General features: G+C 44.0%; 1 long non-coding RNA gene across 1 annotated transcript in view; it reads right to left on the bottom strand.

Moving 5' to 3' along the window:
• LOC137147979 (uncharacterized) overlaps nucleotides 1-20797 on the bottom strand; it is a 69596-nt gene that overhangs the window by 3884 nt on the left and 44915 nt on the right. Inside the window, exon 2 of the long non-coding RNA XR_010918405.1 lies at nucleotides 8961-9018. This is a non-coding gene — a long non-coding RNA (uncharacterized lncRNA). The remainder of the gene's footprint in view (nucleotides 1-8960; nucleotides 9019-20797) is intronic.

Genomic DNA, 20797 nt, shown 5'->3' with positions numbered 1-20797 from the left:
TGTTGACCTCGAGGAGCTTTGGATCAGGCCTTACATGTGCTATAATTTTCACAGTCTCAACAATAGCTTCAATGGGATTTTAATCCAGGTTCTTTCAGGCCAGAAGCAAGGCTCATAACAGCAGACTAAGAAGCCACATGATGTAGACCTCCAGCCAAATTTGGATGTTGAAGGCTATCCATGATGGGGGTTATTTTCCCTCAGGAAAGCTAGCTTTATTTTCTAAAGGTTAATGAGAAATAGAAGCAAATTAGACTAGCCAAAAGAATGAAAATAAACGGGATGATTTTTTTCTCCCTCATTTTGCAGAAAAATGCATGGCTTTGGTTTTCCTGCAGGCAGTTGCTTCGTATCAATGTACCGTGTGGTGACTCAGACACTTTGTTGTTATAATCTAAGCCAAAGAGAAGAGATGTTTTATAAGATACATCTCTCCCCCCTCATCTCTCCATATTGTAGGCTTCCATGAGTGAGAAGGAATAGTCAAAACTTTGCACAATGGTTTTAGTATCTCTCGGCAAGTTGTACTCTTCCATTGCCTTCAAATCAGCAATGCAAAGGAGGATTCAGGTTTGTAGGAGCTGATGTGTAATATCAACAGCAAAATTTGCTTTTAAGATCCACGTGAGAGGAGAGCAGAATATCATATAGAAGATAGAGTTCTCACCTGAGAGGAAAATATGAGACAAGATCCAAGGAGAAGCAATTTTACTCCTATTGAGGATGTAGTTTGAACCGCCACCCCTTTCCTCCCCCACACACCTGGGGTTCCAGCCACTGGACTCTATAGAATCAGAAATACATAGGGCCCAATTAATACAACTTAAGCACATTCGTGAATAGTTATTAATATGATTAGTAAGTAAGTTTAAGTAAGGGCTCACTAGATTAAGTAAAGGGTTCATAATCTGGCACAGAATGAGCATGATTCTTCCTTCACACTGGTGTAAATTGGAAGTAACTCTACTGAAGTCAGTAGAGCGACACAGTTGTGAAACTGGGTTAAGTCAGAGGAGAATCTGGCCCACAATCGACAAGTTTGGTGCCAAGGCTCAGACCTTAACTCTGAAGCCTGATCATGAAGAAACCTCCAAACCCCAAAGGCAAACTAAAAACAAAAATAACAAGATGACTTGAGGTCCATCTCCTCAGAGTCGGCGGTTTCCAAAAATGAGCCAAAAGAGAAATTTTGTCTGTGCTCAATAGTGACTCAAACTACAGGGGATTTGACAAACTTGCCTCCCACTCACCCCTCTCCCACGCACAGATGGACTCTAGACTTAACATTTTTTTAAAATCAGGTCAAACGAAAAAGAAATCAGATGACAAAGTAACAAAGAAATGTATTATTTTGAATCTCGTTATGAGAACAATTTCCTAGGAGAGAGAATGTCCTTAGATCCTCCTCCATCTGCTCAATGCCTATGGCACTCTACCATGTGCCCCATATTAGGTCACAAAGGTGATGTTTCTGTTTTGCTAGGAATAATAGACTGACATTTTCAAATTTGGGTGCCTCAGGATAGGTAGCTAAATCCACATTAAGGGATCTGAGTCTGCCATGAATTGTACCTGTTCTATTATTCAGACCATGGGAATTCAGTACATAAAGTTAAACCCATGTTTAAGTGCTGGCCTGAATAGGGGTGGACCTAATCAGAGATCCTGAGTGTCCACATCTTCCAATCAACTTTGATGTAGGTATCTAAAAATAGATTTAGGTGCTTGATTTTTAGGCACTATGCTTGAAAGTGTTGGTGGCAGCCCAGAGATATGCACATAAGAAACAGACAATGACTGAGAACATACTCAGCCAGTGAAACAAGAGAGAAAAGCATGACCTCAGATTATCCAGAATGATTCTAACTGATTTATTAATGGTCCAAAGATCAGACAAGAAGCAAATACTGAAAGGTGTTTAACCCTTTCATGGGTGTCACACACACACCAGTTACTTTAAGAACAAACGTACTCTCCTTTAATCTTCCTATTAAGTAAAGCAGTTCCACTAAAACCAGAATGATATTAATATCAAGCACCACCTCCGCACCCCAAGCAGATCTCTCCACTACTTGAAATGCAAGAAGAACCAGAGACTCCATGAAATCTACCAGGGACTTCAACTACTTCCAAACTATTTGAGATTGAAGATGCTCAAATACTATACAAGGAGTGGCAGTACAAAACCCGAAGATAGAGAGATAAATATCTGGACTTTTTGAACAACAGATTGTAGAGATCTGAATATCTTATAAAATTAGCAGCAGAATAGAGAGGCTTTTACTCCTGGGTTATTCATTCAAATCCCTGAGAAACCAATAGTGACCCAATGATATTAGTATAACTGATGCTGTTTGAAAGTCTATGTGAAATGAATCTCTAGTGTCAGTCCACTTTCTGGTGGACAGATGGCACTAAATTGCAGTCCAAGAAGACAGCTAAAGGATTCAGTCAACACACACAGACATGAAACTGTCCTCTCCCTGTCTGGGACAGAGTGCATGGGTATCAGTGGAGCAGCAGGGCTTGTAACATCACTCTGTGCTTTCTCTGTTCTACCCTGCTACCTGTCATATTGTTCAGACCATGGGAATTCGGCACATATTTAAAGACAAGTCCATGTTTAAGTGCTGCCCTGAATAGGGGGTGGATCTAAAACATGGGATTAAAGCTTTCCTACCTTCATGTGTATGGCAGCAATTCACAAGGGCCTTGGGCACACTAGGAAAATTAGAAACAGTAATTTACACCATTTTTACTGCTGTGTCATCTCACCAGGCACAGATTAGGGTTAGAGGCCAAGAAGGTGAGACCACCTGAGCCCTCTCTACACTTCATGTGTTCCACTGTTACTACCCCTCGGAAAGCTGCACTGCTGGGGAATTACACTTCCTAATATTCTAAAGGTGGATGTAGACAAGCACAGTCAGATTTCACCCTAGGGTCTCTGCCTGGATCTTGCAGACATGAATTCTCCTTGAAATCCAAGTTCTCCTTAGAGTAGCAGCAGCCACAGTAGGGTGCCTGGCTTTAAGAGAGGGTTTCTTTATCCAGCTTCTCTGATTCTAACACATACAACATGAAACAGGAGATGGAAAATAATAAATAGAGTTGTGGTTTGCAGGATAATTGTAAGCAACAGACAGGCTACATAAAGTGGGGTGTTCAATAATGCATTGAAAAGAGATATCTTCTACTGCCACTGCTCTTCTGGCCCTATGAAAGCAAGCTGAGCTACTCCATATATATATTTCCACCACCCCGCAAAATATTGAATTTAGTGACGGTGAATGGTACCAAACCAACATTCCAGGAGACCAGAGCTTTCTACTTACTTGTAGAATAGGTCCAAAGGGAACCATAGCACTGCTGGCTACTCAGAGAGTTCCAACCGAAATGCCTTAACCCTGTCATGGAGGTACAACCTCTAGCTCCCATTCAGTCCTGAGCTTCTCTACCAGTTACTTACAATTCTGGTGTTGGTTTGGGTGATGTGGACACCCGTCCACAGCTATTGAGGGCAACCAGGCAATAATGGGGGGGGGGGCTATTTGTTTACCTGGGCTTCAGAGCTGATCTGCTTCTCAGTCCCCATGAACTCTTGGATGAATGCACTCTACAGCCAGCCTTTCCTCCCTCCCATTGAAGACTGCTAAGTGTGGAGCAGAAAGCACACTCAGAGGTACCATGAAGACAGTGCTACCCCGCTGATTGTTACTCATGTGCACCACCATTCACTACTCTCTCCATCATCTAGACAGGCTGAAGGGAAAAGAAATTCCCCTGCTCACAGAGAGGAAGACAATCATTCCCAGCTCTTGACTCTCCCAAATGAAGGGCATGAAGAAACTAATGGTATCAGCCCCAGCCCTTCACCAACACCCACCTGCCCTCAGCCTCCTGCTGGAAAAAGGAAAGGGCACAATACCTGGCTCCTGAAATGAAGAACAGCATCTCTCTCCAACTCCCAAGATTCCTCAAACCCGGCTGCCAGCACTGAGTCCCATCCCTGCCTCCACCGGAGCAGAGCGGATGCATTGGTGTGACTGGACTGGGTGTATCAGGAGGGGCAGGCAGATGTGCAATCTTTGTTTATATTGCTGTAGCACCCAAGGCCCCCAAATCAGGGATCGGGACCCCCTATCCCAGGCACTGTACAAACACACAGGAAGGCACAGCACCAGCCCTAAGGGCTCACCGTTTTATTTAAGACAAGACACCACAAGTGAGTATAAAACAACAAGAGGGAAGATGGGGAAGGAGGATGGCGATAATCATAATTACAAAGTCTCACTATGCCAGACGTCATGGCTCCGAACCAACACAGTTGAGGGTTACTGAGGTTTTCCTTTTTTAAATAACCCATAAATAAAATCGGATATTCAGGAGTGCCATTCAACTCACCCTAGGGCACTGGCAAATGTGTTGGAGTGAGCGGAGAGCTTGAGGTGATAGGTTAGAACAGGACGAGAGGAGAGAATGGAACATGGCAAGAAAGAAGGGTAATAAAGGGGATGAAGAAAGAGAGAGAGAAGGATGGAAGGAATACCAAATGCTGAAAGCAGAGGAAATGATACGCAAAGATCTACAAAAGTGAGAAAAGAAAGTATGAATTGAAGGAAGGGAAAGGAAGTTTAACAAAAGGAAAGAAGACAGTTACATTTCCAGCCAAGCATTCAATAGAAATACTGTTTGCTAAAATGTTCCAATTAATTTAAAGCACAGAGGGCCAGATCCCCAGCTGGTGTAAATCAGAATCGCTCCATTGACTCAAAAAGATGTGAACTATGCTATCTAAGATTTCTCTCCTTATACAGACACCTATTATTAGGGGCTAGCTGGTGTCTATTGGCATAGCTCTGTTGATATCAATAGGGCTACACAGATTTACACTAGATGAGGATCTGGCCCAAATCTCTCCCCTTTAATCTGCTGGTTAAGCTATATATAATGTACCACCATTCGAAATGAAGAAGGAGCATGGGGAAGATTTCCCTGCTTCTCTCCTGATATTGCAAAGTTCGTGCCTATTCTCTTCTCTACATTAGGGTAACTGCATTTCAAGTGAAGGTTTTATAGCCAGCAAAGGGAGGCCCTTCAAAATGATTTAGAGAAAACCAAAAGTTTGGCACCAGCACCAGGATCCCCCACTCTGAGTTTGGCCGCCTGAAATATTCAGTTTGAAAAGGAGCTCAAGTATTTCCTCACATGGATGTGACACTGCTGTAAGGGTTTTCCTTTGCCCACTGTGAAGTTACTCCTGTACACATCTACAGGGACACACACAAACATGCACATGCAACCCAGAGATGTACACACAGCAAGTGCAAAAGCACAAGGCAGGAGTGCACTTACATTAACAACACACACTTGTAGTAGCAGGTACATGCATTCACACAGAGATTTATGCACACAAACATGCACAAGTCATAAAGATAAGTACACATGTAAAAGCACCAGCATATTCACATACACAAAACAAAGTTGGAGGACAGCCAGAGCCTCTGTTACAATGTAACATAATGGCCAGCTATGTCTTTGTCTCCCTCTAGTTGCTGACCTAAGAGGATGAATGAGTCTGTTACTATCTTCAATTTAGAAGACTTGTTTTTTTTTCAGATGCACAGGTCCTAGGTTCAATCCCATCCAAGGCAGCTGTCAGAGCAACACTGGTCTTAAAAGTGTGAACCTACTGGAAACAGTTTTGTAATCGTTTGAGTTCACCAGGGGGAAAAGTCCAAAGCCAGAATGAATCTAACTGTTAGCCGACTGGGGTCGAGTGTTCCAAGACCCCACTTGGCCATCCCTTCACACAAAGGTAGTGAGTGAAGCCTGGATTTTACTCAAATCAGAATCACCAATAAATTCTGCAAAATTAAACAAGCCGCCTTTACTAGGTACTTTTTAAGCCCCTGCTCCCCACCAACATCATTTTAGTTTAAATGAATTTCATGCTGATGAAGAGTGCCAAACTGACAGCTTTGACATTCTCCATTTATCCACAGCAGGGGCAGCTGCAGTGCATGCTTTCTGATTCAGTTCCACTAAAATTCCTCCAACCTGTTCTGGAGGGACCTCCTCTAGGGTAAGAAAACTGTTCAATCTGTAGGACCAATCAGTCAGATATAAAGATAATAAAAAGATCTATAAGACAAATGAGGCCTTTTTAGGAAGTGGACTGACAATCACCAGTGAAAAGAAAACCACAGTATTTGCAATAGCAGAAAATAAAAGGTTACAAATGGACTCAGAAAGACTGCCAGTATTAGATATGCTGTAAATATGTTGACCATATTCTGATCAGTCCACTGTAACATGCACCATATGCTAGAGAGACACAGCATAATTAGCCTGATTTCACATAATAAAAATGTGAACATGCAAACAGATGTATGTTATATAAATTACCTAAATGGGGTTTATTCACAGAATTTTAAATACATATTCAAATTACAGTAGGGATGGGCAAACTTGTTTTTCCTAATTCTGAACCCATTTGAACATCCTTTGACTGTGTAAATCAAGAGCAAGATTCTCATTCACTTCAGTCAGCTTTTGATCAGATATCCTGAGATCAAAATACCTTTTCTGGCTAATATTTCAGCATGGTTGAGTTTGTGTTCCACTTGGAATATGCTGTAGCTACCCCATCATGACACTGTAGTTACACCTTTGTATTATAGCTGAGCTGTAGCAAATTTGAATATAGAATAAATTTAGTAATTTTGGCACTGAATAAATTAAATATAAAAATGTTTCTGCTTATCCACCTCTGAGGTGATTCCTACAAAACACTTAAGGGAATGTCTACACTTAAGTTTCTATAGCAGCACAGCTGCAGCAGTATCGCTGTAGCGGATCAGCGTAGACACTACCTACACCCACAGTGGGGTTCTCCCATTGGCATAGGTAATCCATCTACCCAAGAGGCAGTAGCGAGTTCGACAGAAGAATTCTTCTGTCAATGTAGCACTGTCTACATAGGGGTTAGTTTGACATAGCAACGTCTCTCAGGGCTGTGGATTTTTCCAATGTAAGTTCCCAGTGACTATGCAGCTGATGTGCCAAGGCCACTGCTTAATATACAAATCTTAATAATTTCATTATTAGTTTGTGCTCAGCCCATCTGTTTGTTGTATCCACCTGTTGTCTCATTATATATTTGGACTATAAAACTGTGGGGCAAGGGCCATTTTCTCATTATGTGTGTGTACAATGCTTAGTGAAACAGGGCCCTGATCACTCACTGGGGCCTCTAGATGCTACTTCAGGACAAACAGTACTAAATAATAATAGCCCTTTTGTAGAACTTATTTCAGTGTGCCCCTTAAAGACATGCAGATCAGAGACAGCCAAATTTCAGATTTAGCTGAAACTGAGTCAGGGGACATTTGGATGGGGGGGATGGGATGAGGGGCACCAATGGGCAAGCCAAAACATTAATGTAAAACATTAGCCAAAACCATATTCTTCCCACTCACTGCCTTTTGCTGCAATACATGTGCTTACAACAAAATCCGTTGCATTAACTACATGATAGTTAAAAAGTGTATGAGAAGTAGCTTTGCTCTAATTACACTGTACATAGGGGGTGGGATTTTCAGATCTGATGCACTCAAACTTTGGGGAAGTTTGGATCCAGATCTCAAGTTCACAGCTCAAGCTCGTGCTGGTGCTGTATAAAGTCCATGAGCTCCAACTAGTTTTGTGAACCATTCTGCACTCAAAAATAAGTCTGAAAGGCTCAAAATCCTCAACTCCCAATTAGTTCAGCCATCCCCAGTTTCAATGTGATCTACCTGAAGGTTATAATATAGGGATCCCTTTTTCCATTAGTTAAGAGCAGCTTCCTCTAGGCAGACGCTATCATTGATTGAATGTACAGAAACGCTATCCAAAAGTTTTGGGCAGGAAGTGAAGAAGAATACTGTATCCAACTGAAATGGCAGCTTTTAAGTGAGCAGAATGTAAATAGCCAAATTCTTATCTGGTCAGTACACGGGGATTTAAGCCCTATTCTTACCTGAATGTCCTGGAACCTTTAACCACCCCTCATGATCAGGATCTTTGTTTGCTATTTTATCTAAAAGATGTGACCTCTTGCAACAGCATGATGGGACATTGGTCCCCACTAACTCAAAAGGAAGAGTGACCCCTTCTTAAATCACCAGCTTCCTTCAGATTTATCATTTTAAAAAACACTAACAATTTTGGAAATGCTGACGGCTGCTCTTCCAAGTCCATTGTCTGTCAAGCAGGTCAACTCTAATGTCCATCGCAACCTGTGGGTGATAGCGACCTTGGCTGAATTAAGTAGTTCCCTTACCCTAAGGGCATATGTCTACACTGCCAAAAAACCCTGCAGCAGCAAGTCTCAGAGCCCGGATCAGTTGACCTGGGCTCACAGGGCTCAAGCTGTGGGGCTAAAGACAGCAGTGCAGATGTTTGGGTTGGGCTCAAAGCTCTTCAGTGGGTTTCAGAGCATAGGCTCCAATGTCTATACTGCTGTTTTTACTTCTGCAGCCAGAGCTAGAGTCCGGGAGTCACTGCTGCAGATATTTTTGCTGTGTAGATAAACCCTTAGAACCTACATGACTACACTGAGGTGGAAAAAAACAAAACAAAAAGAATGTCTACTAGTATATATTTTAAGATTGGATAAGGCACTTGCCTGGGACTCAGGAGACCTGGGTTCTATTCCTAGATCTGCCAGTCATTACCATCTGATGGCTATTCGGTGACCTAATGAGCTGGTGATTTCCATTCTGTTCCTAGCAGACAAATTCTGCCAGCATCACACTTGGCATTAACTGCCACCCTTATTAACAAACTCAGATTCTCAGGACTGAATGGATATCTCCATGGAACTATTCACTCCTGGAGGTGCTCCTTCAAAGTTGAAGGCTGAGGCATGCTAGCAGGGCAATGCAGAAGGACAGCTGCTGCAGCTTGTACTTTACCTGCTGTGTGAAGAAGGAGAGGGCTTCAGTCTCCAGGACTGTTGTTCTTTCCCCAGTACTGAAGAACAAAACAGGGATAAAAAGTGTTAGGACCAGGAATACACAACTGCTCAGTTGGCTGTGTTGTTAATGACTATCATCTGGGTGCAATGACTGTAAGAGAGAAACTATTTCTTAGTGTACACAGAGCAAAGGAAAACCCTTAAGCAAACATACCAGCAGAACAATTAGATGGTTAATCATAACTCTGGCTATGGGATGTTTTCTCCATTTTTCCCTTCAAAGGAACAGTGATTAAACAACAGTGTTGTCTCTTCTGGAAAAATGAGTCACTCTCCTGTCCAAACTGGGGTTACCCTTACACTGTTGCTTCTGCTATTCAGACCATGTAGGGTTTATATTCTTCAGGCAACCCATTTCAGTCTGTGGTATTCAAAGCCAAGATTTACAGGGCCATGCTATTTAGCGTCCATCTTCAGGACTTCTCATTAAGGCTTCCATTTTCAATCCCAACATCGCAAATGCTTCCAAACTCAAACTAAAGGTTGGCCTTGAAATATTTCTGTAGAATATGGGGAGAAGAGGCACTAAATGGTTCAAGGACTGGTGATGGGATACAGGAATTTTGGCTTGTAGGTCTCACTCTGGTATAGGGTGGTAGTTGATTGCGAGCCACTAGCATCTGACAGATATTTGGGCAGTCGGTATGTGAAATAAGTTGATAGCAATCCAGTTCCCATTCAGCCTAGATAGGGCCATATATATGCTTGATAACTGAGTGGTCTTACATTGTTCTGTAAAGGTAGCTATCAAGGGACCTCCTCAAGGAAGAAGATTTCCCTCACCTGATCCTGGCTAGCCCTAAAGACTGCAAGCTAAACCAACTTGGACAATTCTAGCTACCAGGCAAGAGGCAGAGAGTGAGAAGCTCAAGTACTCAGGCTATGAGGGTGTTTCTGTACAAACGCTGTTGGCTATGGGGGCCTGTCACAGCTAGCACTGATCACAGAGAATGGGTGCATCTGACTCACCTTCCTTTTACAAGGAGCAAGTGAGGAGCTATGTTCTATACCCGTTGCAGCCTCTGTCTCAAGGAAAGATGGATTTTAGGAGAGTTTACTCCCACTGAACCTCTGGCGGTTGTACAAAATAAGTGCCATCCCAGTTGGCACCAATGTTCCCCATCTTAGCCCAGAGGTCAAGGACGAAAGAGAGAGAGAGACTGGACTCCCCTCTCCCCTCCCACAATGCAGGAAAGTTCACACTGCTACTGTCCATGCACCATCATTAAAGGGAACTTTACTCCCCAGGGCTGTTATATCTGCAGTTTTTACCAGCACCTTATTCACTGGAAACAAATTGTTGTGTGTAGGTGTAGGGGAGGGGCCAGAAGTAAGCCATTTTCTTTTTCCTCTACAGTCCCTCTGCTCCACTCTCTTGCACATAAGCCAGCTACACCTAAGTAATCCTACCGCATGTGGCCATTGCCTGAACCCAAGTCCACCACTCCTCTATGACAATCCGCTTCAGATATGGTAGATTACTCTCCGTTGTGAGCAAAGCTTCTCACGGAAACCACTGCATTGTGCCTGGATAAGCTACATGTAAAGCACTTCTCTTCAACTTGCTCTCTACCTTGTTCCTGTATCACCTGCACCCAGGTGCTCTTTCCCCCACCTAAGTCACTTAGGATCCTACAGACAATGGGTCAGATTCTCAGCAGGTATGTAACAGCAGAGCTTTATCAATGTCACAGATAAGCCAATTTACACCAGCTGAAGATCTGGCCTGATGTTCAGACTCAGACATGCTGGTCCCAACGATCAACAACAACCATATATATTATATTCTGAAATCCCTACTGAGTCCCCTACTGGCCTTTATAACAAGCTCCCTAAGCTCCTTGATGCATTGCTGTTTGATGTTTGGCTGTCTAGCCACTCCTCGGACAGAGAGGGGTGATAACACTTGTTTCCCCTGCTGCTCTAATTTTCCTAGCAGGGTTTTTCTCGCTCTGGTAGAGCTCTAGGTGGGAGGGAACAGCCACAGAAGCCTTAACTTCCCTCCACTGGGCCTCGTTCATTCCCTGAACATTTCTGATGCGTTCTGTTCATGACCAAACCAGGGCTGAGATCCCAGCTGATATTTTTGCTTTTGCCTCAGTATATTTAAAACTTCAGCTGCTGTTAATAATTCTGACAGGGGCCCCACCTCCATTTCAGAACATTTGCTTGTATACCGTTATATATACATGGGGGTTTTTTTTTTCCATACAGCTGTCATGGAAAAGACCAAGTCTTGGTAACTCTGGCGGATCCTTGGTCAGGGCTGGAGACACCAAATTGGTTTGATAGTTCTTAACATAATGCTATTCATATTTCATAGCTAATAAGATACATGTGAGGTGGCATGTGCCACCTGGCTGTGCTCTGGGGGATGTTTATAGGGCAAAGAGCATAGGAATTACCATACCAGATCAGACCAATGAGCCATCTAGTATCCCATCTCAGAGAGTGATCGGCTGCTCAGGAGAAGCCTGGGCAGTGGGCAGTCATGAGAATTGGAGAGAAAGACCTTTATTGGGAGTAGGATCTCTTAGTAAGTTTATGACCCTGATCCTCCAAAGCACTTAAAGACATGCTCAGCTTCAGCATGTGAGTTGACCCCATTGACTTCAATGAGATTACTCATGTGCTTAAAGTTAAGCATGTGCTTAAGTGCTTTCCTGGATTAGGGCCATTTTCCCTTCCAAAACAGCTGCTTTTTGGAGAGTAGCTGCTGGAGGCAAACTTCCCCTTGTGTTTCATCCCCATGTGCTCTCCCCAGAGCAGAGTCACATTTTTTTCCCCTCGGAGGCACCCAACCTCATGCTGTCACATCACCTTTTCCCCTCCATTATGTGCACTGTTTTCAAGACATGTGACAAGTGAACCACGCTGTCTCTTGCCTGCTTGACCTCCTGTCTCTCCACTCAGCCGTTACCTGACTGGCTCTCAGCCCTGCAGAGGCTCCATCCCTGTGATGCCTCTTGGGCAGTTGTCAGGTTTGGAAAACTCTCTCTCCATGGAACATGCTGTTCCCATTTGTGCTACTCCTGTTTGCACCATTAACCCTGATTTTCCAATGAAGCAAATAATAAAATGAGATGTCCAGCTGGACAAGCACCCTCCTCAGGGACTTGCCGACAGACATCTTCCCTTTCCCCCTCTCCTCTTCCCAGCCCCATTGGGGCTTTCTACCTTTGCATACCCCTCAGCTCTCAAAGTTCCAGCGTGTTCCTCCTCAGAGCCTCCTTTTCTATGCTCTCCGCTTCCTCAACGGGGAAAGGCACACACCCCCTAGGCTCATCCAACAACTGAGCCTGGAGACCCATACCTGATCCTTAGTCCAGGCTCCTCAACAGCCTCATTGTGCCCCACATTGGTGCCTCCACCGGGGGATGGGAAACAGATCCTGTCCCCACCCCACCAGACAATTTTTTCTTCCCTGGGGCTGTCTCCCCACCTTTTCCAACCAATCCTGCGGGGTGTTTGGTAAGTTGAAATGAAAAGGCTTCCTTCTCCCTCCCCTAAAACATGACCTTCTGTTGCTGCTCATCTCCACTTAACGCCTCCTGGGCCCAGCCATTTTCTGTCTCTCCCCCCGCCATGCCCCCCAACTGCCCTGGTTACCCCTGGTGCAGGTCCAAGCTTGCAGAAGGGAGAAGAGGTACAGACACTGCACCAGATCCTCTCTCCTATACTGCAACAGGCTCCCCCAACATGGGGAGGAGGGAGTAGCACTAGGAGGTAAAGGGGAGAAAAAAAAAAAAGAACAGAGAGATGGGGTTGTGAAGAGAGAAAGCAGACACCTGCTGGGAAAGAAGTAACAATTCACCTTTCTGCATCAGCTATTTCTCAGGGTACTTCACAGATACTAGTATTGGGAGCAAATGTCTCCTGCCCTTGATTTGTCTCAGACTCCCTCCTCTCACCAACATATGGGGCGGACATCCTTGAGTTCCAGGGCTTTGTGCTGTAGATTAAGTCTCCCTTTACATTAGTGTTGCACTGTGTACTTGCCATTCAGCTTGTGGTCCCACATGAAAGGAGTCGGTGATCTAAGCTTAGATTTCAAAAGCCTTACATTTCATACAGCTGGGCAGAGTTGCTCCAGAGGCCACCTGTTAGCATGTGGACTGTGTGGCACAGGTCAGACTAGAAGACTATAATGGCTGCTTCTGGCCATAAATACACACACACACACACACACACACACAACCCCCAAAAAACTATGAAGCTGTGTATGACTGAGGTCAGTGGTGGTAACTGTGGCAGAAGCTTGCAAGGTATGTGCCCAACGATACCTACCTCGCTATCCTCTGAAACTTCACAACCAGAAAAGTGCACCAATAAATACTAAAATAATAAACCTGTCCCTATCTCCCTTGGAGGACAGGCTAGCAAATTGTGGCTGATTACATTCTCCCTAGTATTGCTCCCTGTTGGGGAGAATGAAACTAGTTACCTGGAAACAAAAAGTCTTAAAACATGGTCTCAGTAATGTTTGGTGTTTGATCCAAGGGGAGAGATCTGCAAAATCCTCTTCAGAAAGCAGAAAGGTTTGTCCGGGTATGTTCTCTTTATATAGAAGCTGGTTTTCATTAAAGAAGGAATTACCACTAGCTCTCTCCTCCCTCACCCTAGTAACACATCATCCCCATCTCTTTCACTGCCAGTTTGTTCTAATAAAAAGCAGAATCATGTCTAAAAAACATCTTGTACAAAACTAGACCCTCTAAATAGTCAAACAGATACATTAGCCAGCATTTAGTCAGACACGTGCATACACAAATCCCTTGCTAGTCTGTAAACAAGACAGATTGTTTTCTCGGCTGCTGGAGATGAATTTCATGCTGCTGTGGAAGAACCTTACTCTTCCAGTATTTCAATGGCAACGTGTGAGGTACTGAAAACGGGAAGATTTGCAAGTCTACACGCGTTTGCAACTGCATGATCCTGCCACTTTCCTCTCTACGAACATTCTAGATGAACTCCAGTATTCTACGTGCATTGGGCCTGAGCTGCCTTCCATTACACCAGTTTTGTGCCCCACATGACATCCAGCAGTGCCACACTGATGTGAAAAAGGCATAAAGGAGTGATGAAACAGGACATTGTCTTGATTTCTGAGTTTTAAACAGACTGATTGCTATTCAACACCTAATACATCACAACCATAAGAAGCTGGTAGGAAACAGTACCTCTTATACAGAGAATTACAAAAGGGGCTGAAGTGAGATGCAAGGAAATAATTCCATCCATGTCTCATTGGGATAAATAGCAACAGGTGAACTCAAAGTCGCAGGTTTGGTTCAAATCATCCAACCAGTTGGATCCAAAGCTTTTGGGAACCCCAAGGTAGATCCAGCTCTTTGCCTCCCACACAGATCTCCTTGCCACAATTTATGCCCTATCAGATGGCAATCTCAAGGTTTTTACTAAGAGAATCTCTTAGTTCTTCACACTCTTAAAGTCATTCTGTGATTTTACAGCCAGACACCCAAGAAGGATGTAATTATAAGAGGCATTCAGCAGTGTCAGCAAACATAGATTACACTAGATATAGAGCTGGTGCAACTCAGTAAGTGTGATGGGCATGGAATGGCCTATAACATATATCAACAACATGGGAAGGCATGTGAACAAGGAGAGCAGTTATGACAGCAGGTTGAAGGGACCGAATGAGCAGGCAGGTGGCATTAAACACCATGTGAGAGCAATCCCCACGGTGAATAGCAGATAGTGGGGCACACCTGGCAGGGTAAGGCAGTGCTCCCAGCCCATCTGATTTGAGAAAGTGAATAGGTACAGGAGCCTGGATGGCAGTGGCAACATAAGGCTATCTTGGTTTTTCTCTCTGGACGGAAATGTGTAGTGCAGCCTTGAAACAAGATTGAAAGTCAGAAGATCTTGTCAGCTGCATGGTGCTAGAAAGAATTAATTAGCAGTCTTTTTGGGGGAGCTGCTTCTTCTTGCTTAGCTGAGAGCACAGAAGTAGCTCCTTGTCCAAGGGAGTCATCAGATGGGAGAGGGTCCCCTAAACATACCCCACCAGATCCCCTCAGTATAGCAGCAGAGGAGAACAATGCAGTAAACCATAGACAAGCCAGACTGTAATCGCCCCTCCCCCCAACCAAAAGTGTTCATGTGCCTGAAATAGAATAGATAAACCTGATTCTCAGTCTTCCTGCTCTAGGTGTGGGGCTGTAAAACTGGATTTGGGAATCCAGGCCCCAGCTGTGACTGGTACAGCATATTTTACCCAGAGTCAGGAACAGTGTGGGGGCTGTAGTGAGACAAAGGAGTGGGGATGGAGGTAGAGGGACTCTGGACATTTGGAGAATCTGGCCAGCAAGGTACACAGGAGTCACGAGAGACCCCCTGTACAGACCGCTTCCCTCCAACCCTTTGCGCCTTCTCGGCCCACCCCAGTGCTTCTAAACAAGGAGAGGGACAGCTTATCTCTCTGACACAAACAAAGCCCTCTGTCCTGCAAACTGCCTTGCTTCCTGTGGGACAAGCACCGCAGCACTATGGAAAGGGCTATTTTCCCCTTCAGGCCCCCTGCCGTGCACACACACGGAAACACGGAAAGAGGGGGCCTTCCCTGACTTTCATCTCCTAGCTTGTTTGTTTTCTTTGTTCTGGTTTTTAAAGCCTACTGGATGCCCAAACAGAAGGCGGTGGTTGGCTCTTTACAAGAACGAGTGAAAAACAAGTGACACTAATAATTTAATAGGACCACAGCAGAGAGTCCCCTATGGCATGCTCTACAGGACGAAATAGAAAATTATCTTCCTAGGCATCTTTGGAACCTGCCTATCAAATGTAATTGAGAATTATATCCCTGCTACGAAATTCTTTTTTTAATTGCCTGTGGAAAGCATCTACTTCCACAGGATTTTAGGGTCATTTCCATAGAATTACTGCCTATACCAAGCATCCACAAATCAGGAGAGAAGCTCCAAAAACATCTTGGATTTTTTTTTTTTTAAATCTCTCATGATTTTTCAGCCAAAGAAGATTCTTTCTCTTCGTCTTATGGTTTTTGTGCCTTTAGGCTTCATGCTTTCAAGCTTTTCTCTGCATTCTTGAGGGCTAAAAGTTTACTTAAAAAAAAATCATCACATAACTCTGAGAACTGGGGCTTTGGGAAAACCACCAAATATTGTGAGGTTCATGATGTTGTTGTGAGAGCTAATGACAATGCTCCTCGGATGCCTCCCTAATAAATTCCATACGCTTTTCTGAAAGGGTGGCGGCAGGCAATATAACCTGCCAGGTCCCAGCATTCAGAAAGAGGGGGGAGGACTGAGACTCTCAGCTTTGGTTGTTCCTGAACACTGGCAAAACTCTCTAAACAGAGGTAAAGGCGACTTAATTCAAATGTCTCTGCATGTATTTACACCACGACAGTCATGATCAAAACCAGTAGCTGCACCTGCATTTACATTTACCACACCCTATCTTCAGCAGCCCCCACCTCTGATATATCACAAAGGGTAAGAAGAGCAGGCAAGATGCATTCTCCTGGCACTTGCATATTTACAATGCCTAATTTACAGTAGTTAAGCCAAGTGCACCGCTGATGAATATGTCCTATGGAGAGCAGAATCTGGCCTCTCTATACCAGGTAATCTGGAGTAGCTCCACTGAAATGAGAGGAGTCACTCCAGATTTACACTTGGTGTAGAGCAGAATCTGGCCCGTTATGCCCAAGGTACTTTATTCAAAGTGAAGAAGACACAATTAAATATTTTAGGCCCCAAATGCCAACAGTGCCTCAGAAAGAGTTTGCTTCTATTGAGCTCTGCTGTCTGCATTCAAAAGCCTAGATCCCAGGCTCTGCTATGGCTACTTTGCATCACTCTGGTAGCACAAAGCAGCCCAAAGGCCATCTTAACAGGCTTGTGGAGAATCCCAAATGCCACAATGTCACTGTCCTGACTCCTAAGCTACGTTCCATCCTAGCACGTGAAGCAGGAGGGCATGCCCAGAGGAAAAAGGCTGTGGCTGGGATCTCTCTCTGCGCCTGTGATCCCCAACTGACAGAATAGCCCCTTGGAGCCATGGGTAGCCAGCGGTAAGTAGCAGGCTGCTCTGATTGATTCTGGGGATTGAGCCAGTCCACCGGCCAGACTCTGGGTTTGAGGGGCAGGTAAAAGGGGCATGAAGTTACTTTTGCCCTCCCTTCCCCCAAGCTGGGCAGAGCATGGCTCGGACAGCCCAGAATCAGGACTTAAATATCTCATTTTAAAACCTCATTACTCTGTCCCCCTAAAGCTAAAAGATGCCAATAACCAGTATTTATCTAAGACTGGGATTTCAAGGGATTTTAATGCCCAACTCCCATGGACCTTCACCACAGGAGCGAGACACATTTGAAAATCCCCACCAGGATTTTGTGTGCCACTCCTACAATCAGCCAGTTAATATTACCAAACAGAGCAGGATGACTGTAATTTGCTGTAAGAGAGAGTCAACTGACCACTACGCATGGCTCCTCACTGCTGGACATGACATGACATGACATGACATGACATAGCAGGCTCTCCTCTTCCAGCAGCCCCTGCCCCTGCTCCAGCTCTGGAGCTATCTGCCTCGTCTCCTGACTCAACCTTTCCACTAGGTCACGTTCGCTTGCATCCCTTCAGGCGTAACAGAGAGTCCAGCAAGAACAAGCATCCGGTCCCTCTATCCGGTCTGCCACCTTCACTTCAGGGCTCAGTCAGTGCCTCAGCACTCCCAGCCTGTAGCAGAGCTAGTTGCCAGGCAACCTAAGGAGCACAGCTGGCCTGCAGTAAGCTGCCTAAATGGCTACCCTGCCTGAAGAATCAGCAGCCCAGCTTTTAAGCCCAGCAGCTGCAGTTTGACAGTTGTTTAAAGCATTTGCCCACTGCTGCAGTAGTTCCTGCTTGCTCCCAGCCTTGTGTCACTGAGTCCCGGTAACCCAGCTCTGATCCTGGACTCGGATTCCTGGCTGCTAACTCCTGCTCCAACTACTATGCACAGTTGCCCACATCCCAGTCTCTGGCACAATGTCCACACATCCTTTTCTCAGGACTTTCAGTAGTCCATATCTTCTTTTCAAGGACCTTGGGAAAGTCAAGGTTCACTGCACCAGACTTCTTGCTGCCACCTCTCTGGACTTCTTCTCACCCTGCAAGAGTCTTCTGGTACCGTGCAGGTCTTTTCAATACCTGGACCATGATTGTATCACTCCTCCTTGCAGCAAAGCCAAACTTCCTCTGCTTACAGTGCCACCAGCCCCTCCCCAGCTAGGTCCATCATTATTAGACCTGGCCCACCCTAGGTACAACCAGGTGGGTTCACTGGCATCTCAGGTACACATTAAGCCTTTCACCAGCTGTGTAGGGGAGAGACCCCATCACACTGGCGCTTGCAAGTGGGATGTACTTGGAGGTCTGAACAGCCCTTTGTTCAGCCTGGATTACTGCAGAACGTTCATGTCCCTAAAACAATGTCTAAATCTCAGGTGGGGCCACTGGTAATAGGGATAAAAATAAATGCTGGAAGAAATGGAACAATCTCCATTAAGGATACAAGAAAAAACATTAAGTTTTATCAAATAAAATAAGACAAGGATTTTTTTTAAACAGCTCCCAAAAGGGTAATATAATCAATAGACAGTCAAATGATTTGTGTATAAAATGCAGAGCTGGCTGGGTTAGTCATTATAAATAATATTTACTGGGAATTTAGCCCTTTTTATTCTCCTTGCAAATTATTCACAAACCAATCCTGATTTGTCCAGATGGAGCTGTAATTTCCGATGAGGATTTTCAAAGGCATCTGTGGGAGTTAGGGAAGTTAGAAATTCCATAGCATTTTGATGCTTAATTCCTTTAAATATGGAGACAGCCTTTACAGAGATGCTGGGACTGCTGGACTGGACAAATCATTTGCAACCTATGAGGTGCTTGCAAGCTGTTCACTTTAACTATTTGTTATTCATAGTGTGTGATTTGTCGCTGTAGTCACAGGGTATTATTCCTGCTCTTTGATTGGATGACTGAAAGCTTTAAAACAAGACAGTAAAAAAAGAAGTCATTTATGGTTCACCTTTTTGGACAAGACAAACTTGTGTGAATGTTGGTGATACTTTTTAGTTTCATAAACATTTTTCCACACTACCTAGAGGTCATCCAGATACTTAAATAAACCAATAATATAACTCCACAGAGAGAAGCAGAGCCAAGTCAGACTGTTGGTTTGTCAATATGCTCAAAATTCTATTTATTCCATTAGTTGACAAAGTCCCTGCAAAAAATATTTGACACTATCCCTTTAAAAAGCCATAATCCAAAAGAAGTCATAATCCATTATAGGGCCCCGTGAACAATACCTGATTTTCTCCTTGCAGGCTACTGTGTGGTTAGTATTGCCATCATCCATATATTGGATGCCAAACAATATGGTCTAAATCTCCTTTAAAAAAATACAAGCATCCTGCCTGAGTAAAGTGGTGGTTTTTTTTTAAAGACAGATGAACTTTTAATCAAAATACAAATGTTACAATAGATAGAAGTGAGTGGATTTGACTCCAAGAGTGTCAAAGAGGAATAGGAATGGATGCACAAAATAACTAAATCCTTTAGCTGTCTCTCTTTACCACCATTGTGAAACCCTCTGTTGAAACAGAAGACCCAAGTTGAGTTGCCATATTTTAAACAAAACACAGTGTTTTATTGTACTACACTTCTGAAATTGGGAACTTGGTGCAGGAATTTTCAGACCCTTTGGGGTTTTAGGTATACGAACGCTGCCTTGCTATTGCAATGTAGGGGCTTTTGATTCCCCCTCCCCCACCCTTTTATGATAGCAAAACTGGAGAGCAGCGTGAGTTGGAACTTCAAAAAAAATTTCTGAAAAGCTCCGCTATGTTTATCTTCAGTTTCCCATCTTGGGGTTTTCATCCAATGGGACCAGAAACAAGTTTGTTTTTTTTTAAATGTGGGTGGAGGGGTGTATTGTCCTTTCTTTTACAGTTAAGGAAAATTCGAAAGCTAGCTCTCGAAGGTTAGCTCTGCATGTTACAAAATGTGTCAGTGTGAGTAATGAGGACAGAATATCTGCCAGAAGGATCATGGAACAGAAAGAGCTTAGAGAGGGGATGTTGTCCAAGAAGCACATGCAAAATAGGCCTGGGTTTGAAATGCAATACCTGACGAAGAGAAAAATCGAGTCACAGACTGAGTCCAAAAGGACCACTAGGATCATCAAGTCAGACCTCCTCCATACAGAGACCATAGAATTCCCATGCAGAAACTCCTGCCATGGAAGGAACTATTTTTCCTGCTATCTAAGGCCCCCTAGTTCATCAAAGCACTTAAGCACATGTTTAAAGTTAAGCTGAACCTTGAGCCTTAGTGAATGTTATTGAGATGAATAACTTGTGGATGAACTAGAAGACCATAAGCCAGATCCTCAGCTACTGTAAACTGATGATATTCAGTTGATTTCAGTGGTACTAAACTGATTTACACCAGCTGAGTATATGGTGGGTTATTTTTTAGACAAAGATCCAATCTCAATTTAAAGACTCAGTCATGATTGGCAAGATGGAGTAGATGGGTCCCAGTAGATATATAGATGGATGACAGGCTATTCATCATATGTAGTTCAAGGCAACCCCCGAACCTATTTTACCACATATCTTTCTGTTAAATAGTGGCAAATGTACACATTGTGCTTGATATTTTAACTCACTTGAACAGCATGGGTCTTCCCCAGTCTCTGGCTCCACCTCTGGTCTCCCCCTCCACGTTCTAGTCT

This window comes from Emydura macquarii, unplaced genomic scaffold (assembly GCF_026122565.2).
Source record: "Emydura macquarii macquarii isolate MOO-44397 ecotype Brisbane River unplaced genomic scaffold, CSIRO-AGI_Emac_v2 contig_587, whole genome shotgun sequence".
In the NCBI taxonomy this organism is placed as follows: domain Eukaryota; kingdom Metazoa; phylum Chordata; order Testudines; family Chelidae; genus Emydura; species Emydura macquarii.
The sequence above is the reverse complement of the archived record's forward strand: the minus strand, read 5'-3'. Positions and strand labels throughout refer to the sequence as shown.